This window comes from Balaenoptera ricei, chromosome 21, assembly GCF_028023285.1.
Source record: "Balaenoptera ricei isolate mBalRic1 chromosome 21, mBalRic1.hap2, whole genome shotgun sequence".
Lineage (NCBI taxonomy): Eukaryota > Metazoa > Chordata > Mammalia > Artiodactyla > Balaenopteridae > Balaenoptera > Balaenoptera ricei.
The window spans coordinates 24,152,185-24,168,043 of record NC_082659.1 but is presented as its reverse complement, the minus strand read 5'-3'; the positions used below and the strand labels follow the sequence as shown (position 1 = coordinate 24,168,043).

Genomic DNA, 15,859 nt, shown 5'->3' with positions numbered 1-15,859 from the left:
ATAAGGATATTTATACAGTGCATACTCTGTGCAAAATACTTCCCAGACTTTAACCTATTTATTCGCCAGAACAGCCTTATGAGGTACTGCTGTTATTACTCTGAGTCACAAAAGCAGGATGCTACCTAAGGGCTTGGCGATGAAGTGACAGGCCCAAGGCCACGCAGCTGGGAGGAGTGGAGCCATGACCTGAATACAAGCAGCGTGGTTCCAGAGCTCACGGTCGTACCCACTGTTAAGATGGTGGTTTTTCTACCCAAACATCCTCCCCACAAACCATAAAGCTTAATTTTCTAAGTTAGAAAAGACAGGTCACCACCTTCAAAAACAAGAAAGAAACAGAACACTACTTTAGGGCAGATGAACAACACAAGAGGCTATTCTGAGAACATGACAATTCTGGTCTGCTTCTCTGGCACTGATGATATGTAATGAATACTTAATTTTTAAGATTTATAATAAAAAGAAAAGCATATTCCTAAGGTAATTTTGACATGAGTTTTACAAAACTAGTTAGGAGACATACTATGTATATATAAACACTAAGTAAGGGCGAATGAAGACACGAGAAATTACAGGCTTGGATCACAGAGATGGTAGATGAGGAATGTCAGCAACTTGTGCTTGACTGAGAATACTGGCGGGAGTAGAAAGAAAGGAAAAGAAATTGCTTCCTCCATTTAAAAAACATTTAAGGAAAAAAAACGTTTAGCGGGAATTCCCTGGTGATCCAGTGGTTAGGACTCTGTGATTTCACTGCAGAGGGCTCGGGTTTGATCCCCGGTCGGGAAACTAAGATCCACAAGCTATGCTGTGTGGCCAAAAAAAAAAAAAAAAAAAAGGTATTTTAGCATAACTTCCACTTGCCACTCACCTTTTTGGGGGCATACATGTATTATCTGGTGAGGGAAGAAAGTGAGGAAGGGAGAGGTACGTTTACAAGAACACAGCCAGGCATAGGTGTCTTTTTAATGAAACTGCTGCCTGGATACACCTCTATTTAGTCTATAAAAATAATCTACAGAACTATTTTATTAAACGATAAGCTCCTTGAGTGCAGGGCCTGTGTGTGTTTTGTTCACCGTGGTATCCCCAGTGGCTAGTCTAGTACATTTATCTAGCAGACCGTCATCATTTTTGATAAACGCTGTGTTAGGCATAAATCTCTGCATATGTTGTTTTTCTTTAAGATAAATTCTAAGAGTGGAACAACTATGTCTAAGGTGATGGGCATTTTTAAAGACCTTAATACATCTTGCTGTGTTGAAATGTTTCAATATATATTCCCAATAGATACAGAAACATTTTTACCAACTTTTAATATGACAGTATTGGGAATTATTATTAAAAACAAAACTAAACCAAAAAAAGGCAAATTTAAAGAAAAAAATCTCTCCATTACTTTAATGTACACTTCATTGACAGTTAGTAATGCTGAACTAATGTACTTCCAGATTCTTATTTGGAGCAGGTACTGCCAAGAGAAGTCTCCATTAAGGCATGCTGCTCTCTTAAACAAGCCCGGATGGGGACTTCCCTGGTGGCGCAGTGGATAACGCTCTGCGCTCCCAATGCAGGGGCCCTGGGTTCGATCCCTGGTCAGGGAACTAGATCCCACATGCATGCCACAACTGAGTTCACATGCCACAACTAAGGAGCCCACGTGCTGCAACTAAGGAGCCAGTGAACCGCAACTAAGACCTGGTGCAACCAAATAAATAAATAAATTAATTAAATTAATATTAAAAAAAAAAAATCCAGGATGGACCAAATACCCTTCCCCACCCCTCCCATAACAGCATGTGTACCTTGATTACTGCACCTGTCACTTACATTGAAAATGATCTCTTTCTGTAGCTTTCTCCTTCCCCAACTTGTAATCTCCTTCTCCCAGCACTTATGTCTGGCACACACAAGACATTCAATCAAAGTTTGTTAAATTTAATTGATATTTCCAAGTGCCTGCAACTTATTAACTATCAAGAGCATGTAGGGACTTCCCTGGGGTCGAGTGGCTAAGACTCCACACTCCCAACGCAGGGGGCCCGGGTTCGATCCTTGGTCAGGGAACTAGATGCCACATGCCGCAGCTAAGAGTTTGCCTGCTGCAACTAAAAAGATTCTGCGTGCCGCAACTAAAAGAGCCTGTGTTCTGCAAACTAAGACCCGGCCACATAAGTAAATAAATAAATATTGATATTAAGAATAAATTAAAGGACTTCCCTGATGGTGCAGTGGTTAAGAATCCGCCTGCCAATGCAGGGGACACGGGTTCGAGCCCTGGTCTGGGAAGATCCCACATGCCACAGGGCAACTAAGCCCACGCGCCACAACTATGGAGCCCGAATGGCACAACTACGGAAGCCCATGCGCCTAGAGCCCATGCTCTACAAGAGAAGCCATCGCAATGAGAAGCCTGCGCGCCACAACGAAGAGCAGCCCCCGCTCGCCGCAACTAGAGAAAAGCCTGCGGAGCAACGAAGACCCGACGCAGCCAAAAATAAACAAAATAAATAAATATATTTTTTAAAAAAAAAGTTTAAATAAATAAATTTTACAAAAGAGCATTTAAAATTGAGAAATAAATAACCCAAATGGTTTAAAATTTAGCACATTCCCTTGACTTTTAAGAAAATATCAGTCTAACAACTCTGCACAGGCTCCGCTCCCGGGCAAAAAGGCAGAAACTTTAATAACTTGTCAGTTTTCAAGAGACTGAAGCTGACTTAGGGAACTGATAAAGCAGAACCTCAAAATATACCTGAAAGTACAGATAACACAAATCCACACACATATGATAGCACGCTGGCCTCTGGGCCGCGTGAGGAATTTCTGAATGAAGCTGTGTGTCTGAGCGGAGCTCCTGCTCTCATCCCTTCCCTTCTCCTGCGCTATGAGCTCAGCAGCCCTACCCGGCCCCCACCCACCCTTCTGGATCCTCATCTATGTTCACGGGTTGGCCCTGGGCTATTTGCCCTTGATTTATCCACAGGGAATGTTGAGAATATTCACAAGCCCTCGGCAGAGCACGATATCTTGGCTGCACAGATGAGAGGTGGGTGTGGGCCACACCGGTGAAACCTACGTCATCCCTGCTTCCTCCGTCTCTGGTTTTCTCTCATGTCAGATCAATCCTAGTCTGTAGTTTGCTATCCTGAAAATAATTCTGAGTTAAATATGCATGGCTATGTCAAAAAGTTCCAAGCATACTTTCTAGAACTCAAGAAAATGTATCCATCTTTTGGAAAAAAAATATGGCACTAGCTTACGCTAACATTGTGTTTCTCAAGGGGCCTTTCCGATCACTGACAAGGTACAGCCCACAGACTAAAACAGAAATGATAAAGACCTACTGAAGTAAAATGTCATCATCTCTAGAGATAAACAGACAGAAATTTTATAGTTTCTCAGGCGATACTATAATCTGGGCTCCTAGAAATTCAAGTTCAAATTGCAATTGTAAAATTGAACACATCAATTGACTTAGAGGGAGCTGTGTGTATCATTTATCACCTTCCTGACTGAGGTGGCTTGGGCACTCAACTACTACCACCACTACCCGCTCCTGACTGTCAAAGCCCAGGGGCTATGGTAGCCGAATCGCAGGTGTGGAGAATGCCATAAAAGCCCCTACAGGAACATGCTTTCCCAAACTATTCCTGCTCCAGCCTCTGAATGGTACTTGGAAAATAAAGAGGAAGACACAAAAGAGTAAGAACATCTATCCCTCATGACACTGTGGTGATCATCACTTCATAGTATTAAAAAGTGAACTGAATGCCTGAAATATCACTATCACTGTCTTTACTTAGTATCGGTATCTCAGCACCACAATGCTGATGGATATGGCCAAGGCTGCTTCAACATTTCTCTGTGCTGAGGTGTTTTAACATTTCTTCCAGGAGGCTAGAAATCAATCACTTAAAAATATGAAAAGCCTCATACCGCCAACTACTGTGAACTGTGAAAAGCCTATTGGAACAAAGCCATCAGAACACTCAGAACATTTCCTGTCCAAGGGTAACAAAGTTGATAGCACACAGAAAACTCAGAAAGTTGCTTTCCTGTTCCATCTTCTCTAAACTTGCCTTCCTTGATTCATCCAGTTTTAGAATCTAGTGACCTCAGAGCGAAACTTGTGAAAACAAAACTCCCCTTCCGGAAACTTTTGTTGCAAGAACTGCTTCCCTTGGTCCCCCTGTGCTCTCAGAGGTGACACAGGTCCCACATTACCACTGAAGGACAATTCCACCTGCACACTCTAGGATGGCGCTGAATAAAATCTTTTCTAAGACGGTTGAACCATGAGGCCACAAGCTGGATGAAATAATTGAGCAGTGTCCAGTTAATAACAGCAGCAAGAGACTAAACTAGTTCTTAAATACAGTTCAGGGCCAGCATGAATGAATAAAGCCCACAGGATGCAAAAATGTCAATTTAGTCAGGGCTACTTTCTCTCAAATTTTATCACATCTCTCTCAATGTCTTCAACAAATATTTTCTAAGTACCTGACTGTGGGCCAGATGCCAGGTGAACGCCATCATTTGAGATTTCTCCAAAATTGGGACAGTAATGCTGAGTCCCAGGGGGAGGCCCCATTATCTACGAACGTGAAGGGTAATTCCTATTTAATTGAACGTATCTTGGTGATCCTGGGTGGGGAGAAGAACGTACTCGAAAACAACTATTTGGAAATGGAAGTCCTTATTAATTTCAAGATGGCAGGCTGTTAGGAGGATGCGATTTGTCATCTGGAAAGTGCTGGAAGAGGTGTAAACTCTCCGGGGAGTCAGCAAATGGTGACTGAAAAGGACTGGACAAGAGAAGAACAAATGACCTTCTTGTATCAGTGTTACACATGATGTAATTCCAGAAACGCGGTGAGAGGTGACTCAATACGTTTCACCTGAAAGTCAAACCAGTGTTTCTCCTCTTTAAGTCTTAGCTGTAAACGTTGCTAGATGTGCAATCTTGGACAGTTTATCTAATTCCTCTGAGCCTCAGTTTCCTCAGAGAAAAATACCGGCTATCACATAGGTTCATTATAAAAAGGAAGTGAGAGCTCGGGATGCGTATAGTAAGTGCACTGCGTCACGCACCGTGTTATGTAACAACAGCAACAACTACGGACGCTGATATAGGAAAGGAGGTGAGGACACAAGCTGGGGGTGTAAACAATGTCTCTGCTATAGGAACTCTATCCTAATTACAAGAAAATTCCTCGGTTCGTCAAATTGTCTGGGGCCGCAGCTGCTGGGAGGAGGCAGTGGTGCACTGGAATGTGTGCCTTCAGCCACTTTTCATGTTTAAAAACTTTTCATGTGTCTTCCTCATTCTTTTGTGCCCCATACGCACTGTTCATTACCAGGAAAAAGTTGATGATCACTAGAAGATAAAGCTTTGTTAACTACATGGCATTCACTTTTTTATTTTTGAAACAACAGTGCTCTTTCTTCCTAGCACAAGGCTTCCTTTAAAAGAAGTCTCACTGCCCTTCAGCTTCTCTAAGAGAATCTGATCTGCTCAAAGGTCCACTTAACCTCATAAATAAAAGTGGCCAAGTACCTTTGGAAACTGTGATCTACAGCTCCCCGGTCACCCAATGCCACCGGCTACAACAGGACTAAGTTACAACAGCAGCTCTAGGAGTTGATGCACCTCAGTCCCTGACTGGCCAGACTGTATTCTCCCTTTTTTCTCCATTTCTTTGCCTCATAAAAATCAGAAAGATTTAAGCACAGAGTTTAAGAACAACCATAACAGAAAGCCTAGATCTTAATTGTGCAGGAGGTTAACAGTCACACTGTTGACTTTGCAGTAAGACAAACAGTAAAAACTTGGCAAGCACTACTGTATACTATCCCCCCTCCTCCACTCATTCCTGAAGATTGTACTCATTCTTGGGATGTGAATGACAGGAAGAGTTCATCTGAGAGAACAGGGCATCCTAACCTGGTTAGAAGCCCTGAAATACCAAAGGAGAACTGCAGGGGTTAGGCTAACTGAGCTTCTTCATCTGAGGGAAAAAGTAACTCTGTCTCCTGAGGATCTCAGGTCTGTGATGACCAGATTACCTTCCAACTCTGAAAGGTTGCTTGTTAGCGTAATAAGTCTTTTCCAGTTTTACGCTGATACACAAAACCAGGGAAACATGAGAGAGTCAGCAGGAAGGCTGGCTGGCTACGGCGTGCCTCCTGGGCCTTGGTGGGCAATCCATGCAGGAGCTGAGGAGTCTGTGGGCTTGCTTCACCTCTTCAGAGTCAGATACCAGAGCACCTTAACAGTAAAGGACATGCCCAAAGCCATCCCAGTGCCAGTGAGATCTCTCACAAATCTAGAACCGGCAGCTGGTTAAGCATTATGAAGCAGGTCATATGAGGATTGTTTTGCTTCTTTTTAATTGAGGGGGAGGACCTAATGTTCAAATCTAGAGTCTGGTTAAATAACTATAAAACGGGGCTTCCCTGGTGGCGCAGTGGTTGAGAATCTGCCTGCCGATGCAGGGGACACGGGTTCGAGCCCTGGTCTGGGAAGATCCCACATGCCACGGAGCAACTGGGCCCGTGAGCCACAACTACTGAGCCTGCGCGTCTGGAGCCTGTGCTCCGCAACAAGAGAGGCCGCGATAGTGAGAGGCCCGCGCACTGCAATGAAGAGTGGCCCCCGCTTGCCACAACTACAGAAAGCCCTCGCACAGAAACAAAGATCCAACACAGCCAAAAATAAAAAATAATTAAAAGAAAAAACAAAACTATAAAACGGCATATTATTATAGCCACTGAAAACGATGTGATAAATCTGCATTTATAAATACGGGAAAATGTTAAAACACTCAGTGAAAAAGAAAACAGGTTACAGAACAACATGGATAGTATAATCTCCTTAATAACGCACACATACATGCTTCGCATGAGGGACTGGCACAATTCTTTGGTTAGCAGTCCAGGATTTGAGCTACTTATTAGCTATGTGACCTGGGGTAAGTTAGTAACTTCTTTAAGGCCAAACTTCCTCATCTGAAAATTATTAAAGAGAAAGAAGGGGAAGAGAAGGAGGAAGGGAGCACCTGTTCTCATAGGCTATCAGGAGAATTGAATGAGATACGTAAAGGATTCAGAAAACTCCTTGTGGATATAATCACAATAATATCGATGAATATGTGTTATCTCTGGATAGTGGATTTTACATATTCTTAATTTTATACTTGCTAAATTTTACACAGAAGAAAAATATCTAAACCCCAGCAAATGACCCATTTAAAAAACTACTAAAAAAGTAAGAGGGGATATATGTATAACTGATTCACTTTGCTGTACACCTGAAACGAACACAGCCTTGTAAATCAACTATACATCAATAAAAATTAAAAACAAACAAACAAGCAAACACAGCTACTAGGTATTATGTGTCTCAAAATAACCTTGAAGGGCAGGTATTACTGCTTCTACCTTAGAGACTGAGAAAACTCAGGGTGAGAGAAGCTGAGTAACCGGTCCTTGTTCCCACAGCTGACACGTGACAGACCTGTATTTCAGAAACCAAACCTGCCCGACTCTTGTAAATACTACTAGAAAAAGCTGGTGCAATGCAGAGTTCGCTGCAACAAGGTGTGATGCCCAGGGCTGAAGACAGGAGATTCCACCCTGGGGTGGTCCTCAGCTTAGGCTGTAATGTATACATGCCAGTTAAAACTTGGGCTCTGCACAACAGCCAAAAGGTGGAAACAACAGGGTCCATCGACCCGACGAATGGCTAAACAAAATGTGGTATATGCATACAATGGCATATTATTCAGCCATTAAAAAGGAATGAAATTCTAACACATGGTACAACATGAACGAACTTTGAAACATTAAGCTAAGAGAAAGTGGCCAGACATCAACGGCAAACATTACATGATTCCACTTACATGAATGATCTAGAATAGGCAAATTCAGAGACAGAAAGCAGATTAGAGACTCCTGGGGGCTGTGGGGAGGAGGGAATAGGGAGTTATTGCTTTATGGTTAGTTTCTGTTTTGGGTGATAAAAAAGTTTCAGAGACAGATATTGGTAATGGTTGCAAAACACTGTGAATACAATTACTACTACCGAATTGTACACTTAAAAATGGTTAAAATGGCAAATTTTATGTCATATATATTTTACCACAACTTAAAAAATTAATAATATACAAAAAACACATTGAATTGTACTCTTTAAATGGGTGAATTGTATGGTATGCAAATTATATATCAATAAATCTGTTTAAATAAACGCAAACACCCTGTGCTCTAGCCCGCCAGACCTGCTGCTTTTGAACCCCAGATGGGCAGTCTGCCAAATGTGACACCTTTGACATATTTTTAAAACTCTCTGCGTTTGATTCCTCCTTTGTAAAATGAGGATAACAGCTGTATTTATGTAACAGGTTGTTGTGAAGAGTAAATGAGATAATATACAGAGCTTAACAAAATGCCTTGAGTAGCAATGGCTGCTGTTATTATAATCGCTATTATTTTCAAACTTCTCATACCTGAAGGTTCCCAAAGATCACACGTGCTCTACCTATTGACTCCAGGTTTGAACAGCTCTCACAACTGTATAAGACCTACGACCCACCTCGATAGTAAGGAAAGATAATGCCCTAGTTCTCCAGCCGGAGCTCATTAGGCAGACAGGCTCGCAGGAGCTCCACCCTTCCTCACGCAACATCAGGTCACCTCTCTTCGCCACCAAAATTTCATAGCAAATCAGAGGAGGGACAGGAACACAGGCAGCTTAGATCCTATTGAAGAGTCTGTGTGGGCAGCTCAGACCACTTTGTCCTAAGTAATGTAACATCCTATATAAAGAGTCCGTCACTAAACAAGGAATACAATTTTTTAAAGTATCTTTATGGACAGTATTGTAACTATGATGAAGATGAAGCAAGCAAAGGGGCTGCTGACTATTCTTTCTCAACCTCTCTCTCTATCTCCTTCTCAGAGCGAAACCCACCCAGTTCCTTCATCCTTTTCTCTTAGCAACTCCTCTTTCCAATCTTTCAATCATTTGCTTTGTGCTGGATCCCCTCCAAGTTTTTCTCTTCTCAAACAGTGCTGAGGCCCAGCGTGGGAGGCAGAGACTGGGAACAAACTGGTAAACAAATCATAAAGCCCACGGCACATACTGTGTGGGGCTTGGATGGTAAAATATGAAAAGACTAGGCTGTGAATGTAACAAATGGCCGCAGGCCAGCTAGTGGGCGACAGGACAGTAGTTTACAAATGTTTCACAGACAGAAAGGACTGTTTGGAGAGTTGTCTCTGGACCTTTCATGAGAATTGATGAATAGAGAGGAGAACGGGAAGTTTAGCTCAGAGACCTGTAGAATCAGTGGCTGGGGGAAGAACCACCTCATCTAGAGTGAGGCTGGGAGCCCCAGAAGAGGCCCCTTAGGGCAGCTGTGAGATCACGGCTAGGGCCAGGCTTCCGTGGCGTGGAGACCTCACACCAGCTCGCACAACCGTTCCATCTGTTAATTCCTCTGTCCCTGTTGCAAACATAGAACAAGAAGCTGGTCTGAGGGTTTACAATAATTTATCTCAAGGTTTTGTTGGAAAAGTTACTTTTTCCCCACACTCGGAATATCTTTAGATGAGAATCAGGTCCAAAGGGGCAAATGGTGCTGGAAATAAATAGAGGTGGGGGGAGTACTGGGAAAGTTTCTTGAGAGCATGTGTCAGAAAAACAGGCTAACATGCCCTTTTTAGGATGGAGCCACAGAGCGTTATCTGAATCATCACCCTGGCACTTTTGATGATGCATTTTTAATCATTATGCTTAATTTGGGGAGATGAGAAAGTACTGAACACAAAGCTACCTCCTTCAAAACCTAATGCTGAATAATTACCTTTCTTACACATTTCCAGTAGCTCCCAATTCCTTTTGAATCAAAGGTAACTCCTAACTGTAGTAAGGATTTCCCTTTGCTCCTTCCTTCCTTCTTCCCATGCCTCCCACACAACTCACCTCTAGCTGGGTAAAGTTAGTTATGATTTCTTGAAAAAAGTTATTCTTGCCACTGAACTTTAAAACCAGTTCTTCCTCTTGCCCGGAATGTAATTCGTCTAAATTGGGGGTAGCCACACAGCTCAGAATGGATTGCACAAGGCTGTGTGTGCTTCCAGAGCTAACTTCAAGGCTTCCCAGTTATTAAAATAAAATTGAGCTTGAAAATTTGATCTCAGTGGAATGTCTTTACTTTTAAGAACTTCTTATACCTATCATCCAACTTAAGTCAGTATTTACACGATCACCTGTATTGTCTTCCTTCCTTCATTAGAAGGAAAACTGTAAGATCTTTCCTTACGCTTCTTCAGAAGGAAAGCCAGCCTTTAGTCTTCTCCCAGTGACAGCTCTTCTACAAGCAAGTATGTTCTGCCCATGCATAAGAAATCACTCTTTCTGGAATATCTCATTCTTTCTGGAGAACCATCTGTCAGAAATCTAGATTCTGAAGTACTATCATGTAAAAGTGGGATTAGACTTGTACCATGAAGCCCAGGGATTAAAAATAGGTTGCTGGGTGGAAGTTGCAGGGTATACAAATTTTGGCCAGTTAGAAGCAGAACTGGAGCAAGAATTAATTTAGCAAGTATTTATTAAATACTATTGCATCTACCACAACATCCAGTCTTATTACTCAAGAAACTTAGAGACTACAGACGGGGAGATGGAGAGTAATTAGCGATTTCAATACATTATACAGTAGTGAATATAGTATGACGAGTTTTCTCTAAAGGAATAAACACAGTTCTACAGCAGCGACTAATCTAGTAGGGCAGTTAATCCAGAAGGGCAGTTAATTCCTCCTTTGAATAGTCAGACAGGCTTTCCAGAGGAGAAGACTGTTAAGGTGGCTTCTACAGGACAAGTAGCTAATGTGCAAAAGGACTGAATTCATGGCCAGGGAATGGGCGCTCTAAGCAAAGAGCCCAGAGGCAAAGAGGGGACATGATTTGCCGGTGCAGACTCCCAGGGGCTGTGTATTGCTGAGGCACAGATCACAAAGGGCTGGGGCACCGTGGTAAAGAGGTAAGACTCCACCCAGAGGGCAATGGAGCTCTTCTCAGGCCACTACAGAGATCTATTAAAACCAGCTTTTCATCAAAAAGCTATTTTAACTGCTATCATAACTGCTGCTAGGGACTTCCCTGGTGGCGCAGTGGTTAAGAATCCGCCTGCCAATGCAGGGGACACGGGTTCGAGCCCTGGTCTGGGAAGATTCCACATGTCGTGGAGCAACTAAGCCCGTGCGCCACAACTACTGGGCCTGCGCTCTAGAGCCCGTGAGCCACAACTACTGAAGCCCGCGTGCCTCGAGCCCATGCTCCACAACAAGAGAAGCCACTGCAATGAGAAGCCCGCGCATCTCAACGAAGAGTAGCCCCAAGCCTGCGCGCAGCAACGAAGACCCAACACAGCAAAAAATAAAATAAAATAAAATAACTGCTGCTAATCTGGGATTTAAATGCATCAAATATTTTAAACAAATCAATACATTTCACCTGAGGGTTGAGGAACTCTTTGACATACTGTATGGTATTCAGGGGAGAATTCAACAGAGAAGTAGCGAGAGGCTGGGAAGGCCAGCAGGAGGGGTGGTCACCAGCGGCAGAGGTGGAAGCTCTATTTGGCTTGACCCTGAGATCAGCAACCTACCTGCCCTTAGAAGGGTCTGTGAGCCAAATACCTTCCTCTGTACCAGGATGTACCTACCTACAGTCTCCTCAGGGAGCGTCCATTCTCTGGAACTAAAATCACATTACTCATTTGCTTAAAGGAGTAACACAATTCCTTCTAGAAACTGGAAAAAAAAAAATGCTCCTGTGGTTCCGCTTAACCATTTTAAGGCACTTAATGTTTCCCAAGTATAAACTCTCACACTTTTATCTGATGGTTTGTATTATGGCTCCAGAATTTTAGATGACTTCAGAGCGGAAGCCAGTGAACTGTGAAAGGACATCATTTACATTTGTTTGCCATATCAGGTGGCACTTAAAATATATAAATAGGGAGATGTGGGGAAGAAAAACAAAAAGATTTCTAAAGTTTCCACAGATTTACTGTAGATCCTTTTTATTTGGGGGTGAGGTGGGGGTCAAGTGGAAAAATGATTATATGATTTAAAACATTTAAAAAAAGAATCACATAGTTTCCTGTTTGCACGTCTCTTTTGGCATTTGTTAATATCAGAGTCTAGGTCTTCAGAGAGGCCCATATATTTTAGACTTTTAAAAGTTCTCTTAGATTTGAACTAGAAGTGGAAGACTGCTAATTGCTAAATTTAGCTTCTATGCAAAATCCCTACATTCAAAACTTAGCTCAACCTTTGAGGAGTAAGTATTTGCCAGAAGTCAAATTAAATTGCTATTTTAGTAAAAGGACTTAAGTGGAACAAGTTTAAGAAACATTTACTATATAACAAAATGACTTTTGAAATACCTTTAAATGACAAGGCTTATTCTTGTTTATTAAATTTCTTCATGAATATATCTAGATTAAAGTACTTCATAAATACACCCACTGATAAACTAAGAGAGAAGTGTTAGGAAAAGTGGTATGTTAAGGTGAAATGATGGACTAAAGTTGTCATGTTCCCATAGGATTCCAGCTTTGGTATTTATTATCGTGTTAAAAGTGGTCTTTAAAGGGCGTGGGAAAAGGTGCTACAAAAATGTAGTTTTTCTGGCAAAGTCTGAATTAAGATTCTAAAGCCACTAATGTTTGGTTATATGTATATTTTGAAACATACACAGGATCAGGCAATAAATTAGACCTAAGTAATGATAATCAATGGCCGGATAAGCAACAGAGAATCAAAATGACAGGATAAACTGGGGAAGGCTCTGGAAGTCAGTTTTGTATCTTTAACTCTCCTGCATTAACTGTTCAGTTCCTTTCTCTTAATCTCTCACCTTACCTTCTTTATCCTTTCCATCATTTCTCCTAAATGGAGATAAGGTGTGGTCAAAGAAGACAAGAAGGAAGCTGGTGTTATATATGAGATTGAGGCAAGACCCGTATGTTGAACCCTCGATACCATACTTTGTGACCCTGGGGAAAACTATAAGTCCCCTTACGCCTCAGATACATCATCTATAAAGAGAAAGTTTATGTACTCTGATACAAGGCTGTACACTATGTAAATGGTTGTAATCTTTATACAGGGCTATCTGGCAAATATATAAAATGTTTTTAAAATTTCATGAAATACATTAAAATAACCAAGGTAAGTAAATAACTAAATATAAAAGGAATGGGCTATTAGGTAAAGTTCATCAATGGCTGTTAACATTACAAAAAAGAGATCAGGATACAACTAATCATTAGGTGCAAGTACAAACTGCTAGTACGTATAAGGTATTCTTGCCCTCCTACCGCAAATTCAAACCTTAATCTGATCAAGCCTTCCATAACTAAACTACTAATTTACTGAAAATTCAGAAATAGGAACATACTAAACAATACCACAGAGATGCAATCAGCAACATCCATGCTATAGGAAATTATGGGACAAATAATCTGAGTTCTTCAGTAACTACACCGTAAGGAAAAAGGAGAACGAGAAAGGAACAGAGATTACCACATCAGAAGTGATTTCAGAGACCAACCCAATGTAGAGATTGTATAGATTTGTACCTTGATTTAAACTGTTAAAAACATCAAAACATTATGCAAACAATTTCTCTACTTTTGTGTATATCTGAAATTTTCCATAACAAAAAGTTAAAAATAAAAAACTAGGAGATTGCCATTAAAAATGGTGACCCTGGGCTTCCCTGGTGGCGCAGTGGTTGAGAGTCTGCCTGCTGATTCAGGGGACACGGGTTCGAGCCCTGGTCTGGGGGATCCCACATGCCGCGGAGCGACTAGGCCCGTGAGCCACAACTACTGAGCCTGCGTGTCTGGAGCCTGTGCTCCGCAACAAGAGAGGCCACGACAGTGAAAGGCCCGCGCACCACGATGAAGAGTGGCCCCCACTTGCCGCAACTGGAGAAAGCCCTCGCACAGAAATGAAGACCCAACACAGCCATAAATAAATAAATTTTAAAAAGAAAAAAGAAAAATCTCAAATAAACAATCTAAACTTACACCTAAAGGAACTAGAGAAAAAAGAACAAAAAACCCAAAGATAGTAGAAGGAAAGAAATCATAAAGATCAGAGCAGAAATAAATGAAATAGAAACAAAGAAAACAATAGCAAAGATCAATCAAACTAAAAAAAAAAAAAAAAAAAAAAAAAAAAAGGTGACCCTGAAAGCAAGGTAACAATTTGTAAATGTAAACTCTTTCTTGTCTAACCTCTGGGTTATTTGATTATCCCCCCAGTCACCAGAGTGTAACATACCAAGAGACCATTATAATAACACAATTTGTGTCTATATTAAGTGTAATGAAACTTAGGGACTTTGTAAGAGCCCACGAATTAAGAAAAAGGTATTTCTAGAGGAACTAACCGCATTCTAAATGACACTGTGTTTAAGCCGAGTTTCAGGTCCTCCTGGTGAAGCAGTACCATTTGCAATCTGCCATTATGTAGTGCTTAATATATTTCAAAGCACATTATCTCATTTTATTCCCACTATAGCTCAGTGAGGCCAAGCAGAACATGGAGTTCATCGCTATTTTAAAGGGAAACCACCAGCTGTGATGGGAGCTCATGTTATCATTTTTTTCTGGGGGAAGAAAAAAGAAAACACAAAACTACCAGCTTCTTCTTCAACCAAATGATAAAGAAATTATCCACTGAAAATCAACCACACTAGTGAAGAAAGCACTGTTTTTCTAACATAGACATATCAGTAAGGGAAACAAGGAACAGATAAATAGAAAAATACCACTCTTAAATTAAATGGTCAATGAGCATATGACAAGATATTAATAAACAATTAAATGCCATGTCATTTTGGCCTATCAGACAGAATGAATCAGTTTATATACGATAATAGCCCCACTTGAGGGGCACAGTCAGGGAACTATGCATTTTTAAACCAAGTGCCTACTAAGTTTCCATCTTTGTGCCCCGAACCATATTTGTTGATGGAATCAATCTACTACTCTTAAAAATAAGATGAAAAATCAAGTAAGTTCAACCTCAGACTCAACTGTCTAGTCTTTCTGGGGGAAAAGTCAGTGAACCCAAACAGATCACTATGGAATGACAGATCCATACTGTCTTGACTCTAGAAAGCCACCAAATTTTCAATGGTATTAAAGAGAGTGCAAAGAAACAACTAAAGGGCTTATACAAACAAAGAGAAAATGTCAAACAAACCCACCCACATCACTGAGTGTCTTCCCGTCTATACATTCCATTTCAGGGACCAAGGTCAGGTGTTAAAACAAGCAGAGAAGACATGTTCCAGGAATACTCCATCAATGGCACACTGCTACAAAGCTAACATTTCACACTAATCTAAATATTTAACTTTTTGCCCCCGAGCTTTTTTTTAAAGTATCTAGTCAATATCATTGCTCAGTCTGCTTTAGGTTTATTTTACGTGCATAATTCAAAGACACTCTTTTTATGAGATAAATTTCATTTCTTTTTGAGGATGATTCTAGCTGTTAAATATCCCACGTTTCCATTTTTAGTTTAATTTCATTGGGGGAAATGGAAAACTACTTTTCATTACTCTTCTGCTCACATATTTTTTAAATTAAGAAGAAATAACCAATCCTATATAATGACTAGTAATCCCAGTGCTCTACTGCAGTTCCTAATTAAGTAATCTGAAGAATTTAAAAAACAAAAAAACAACAATCTCTTTTCTTTCTAAAAATCTTATCCTCAGTGAGGTCATATAAGTGGCCTTTTTAAATTTTGATTAA

General features: G+C 41.0%; 1 protein-coding gene across 3 annotated transcripts in view; it reads right to left on the bottom strand.

Annotated features, from left to right (window-relative positions):
• Nucleotides 1-15,859, bottom strand: part of RBPMS (RNA binding protein, mRNA processing factor) — a 181,325-nt gene that overhangs the window by 28,792 nt on the left and 136,674 nt on the right. The gene's annotated exons all lie outside the window — the stretch shown is intronic.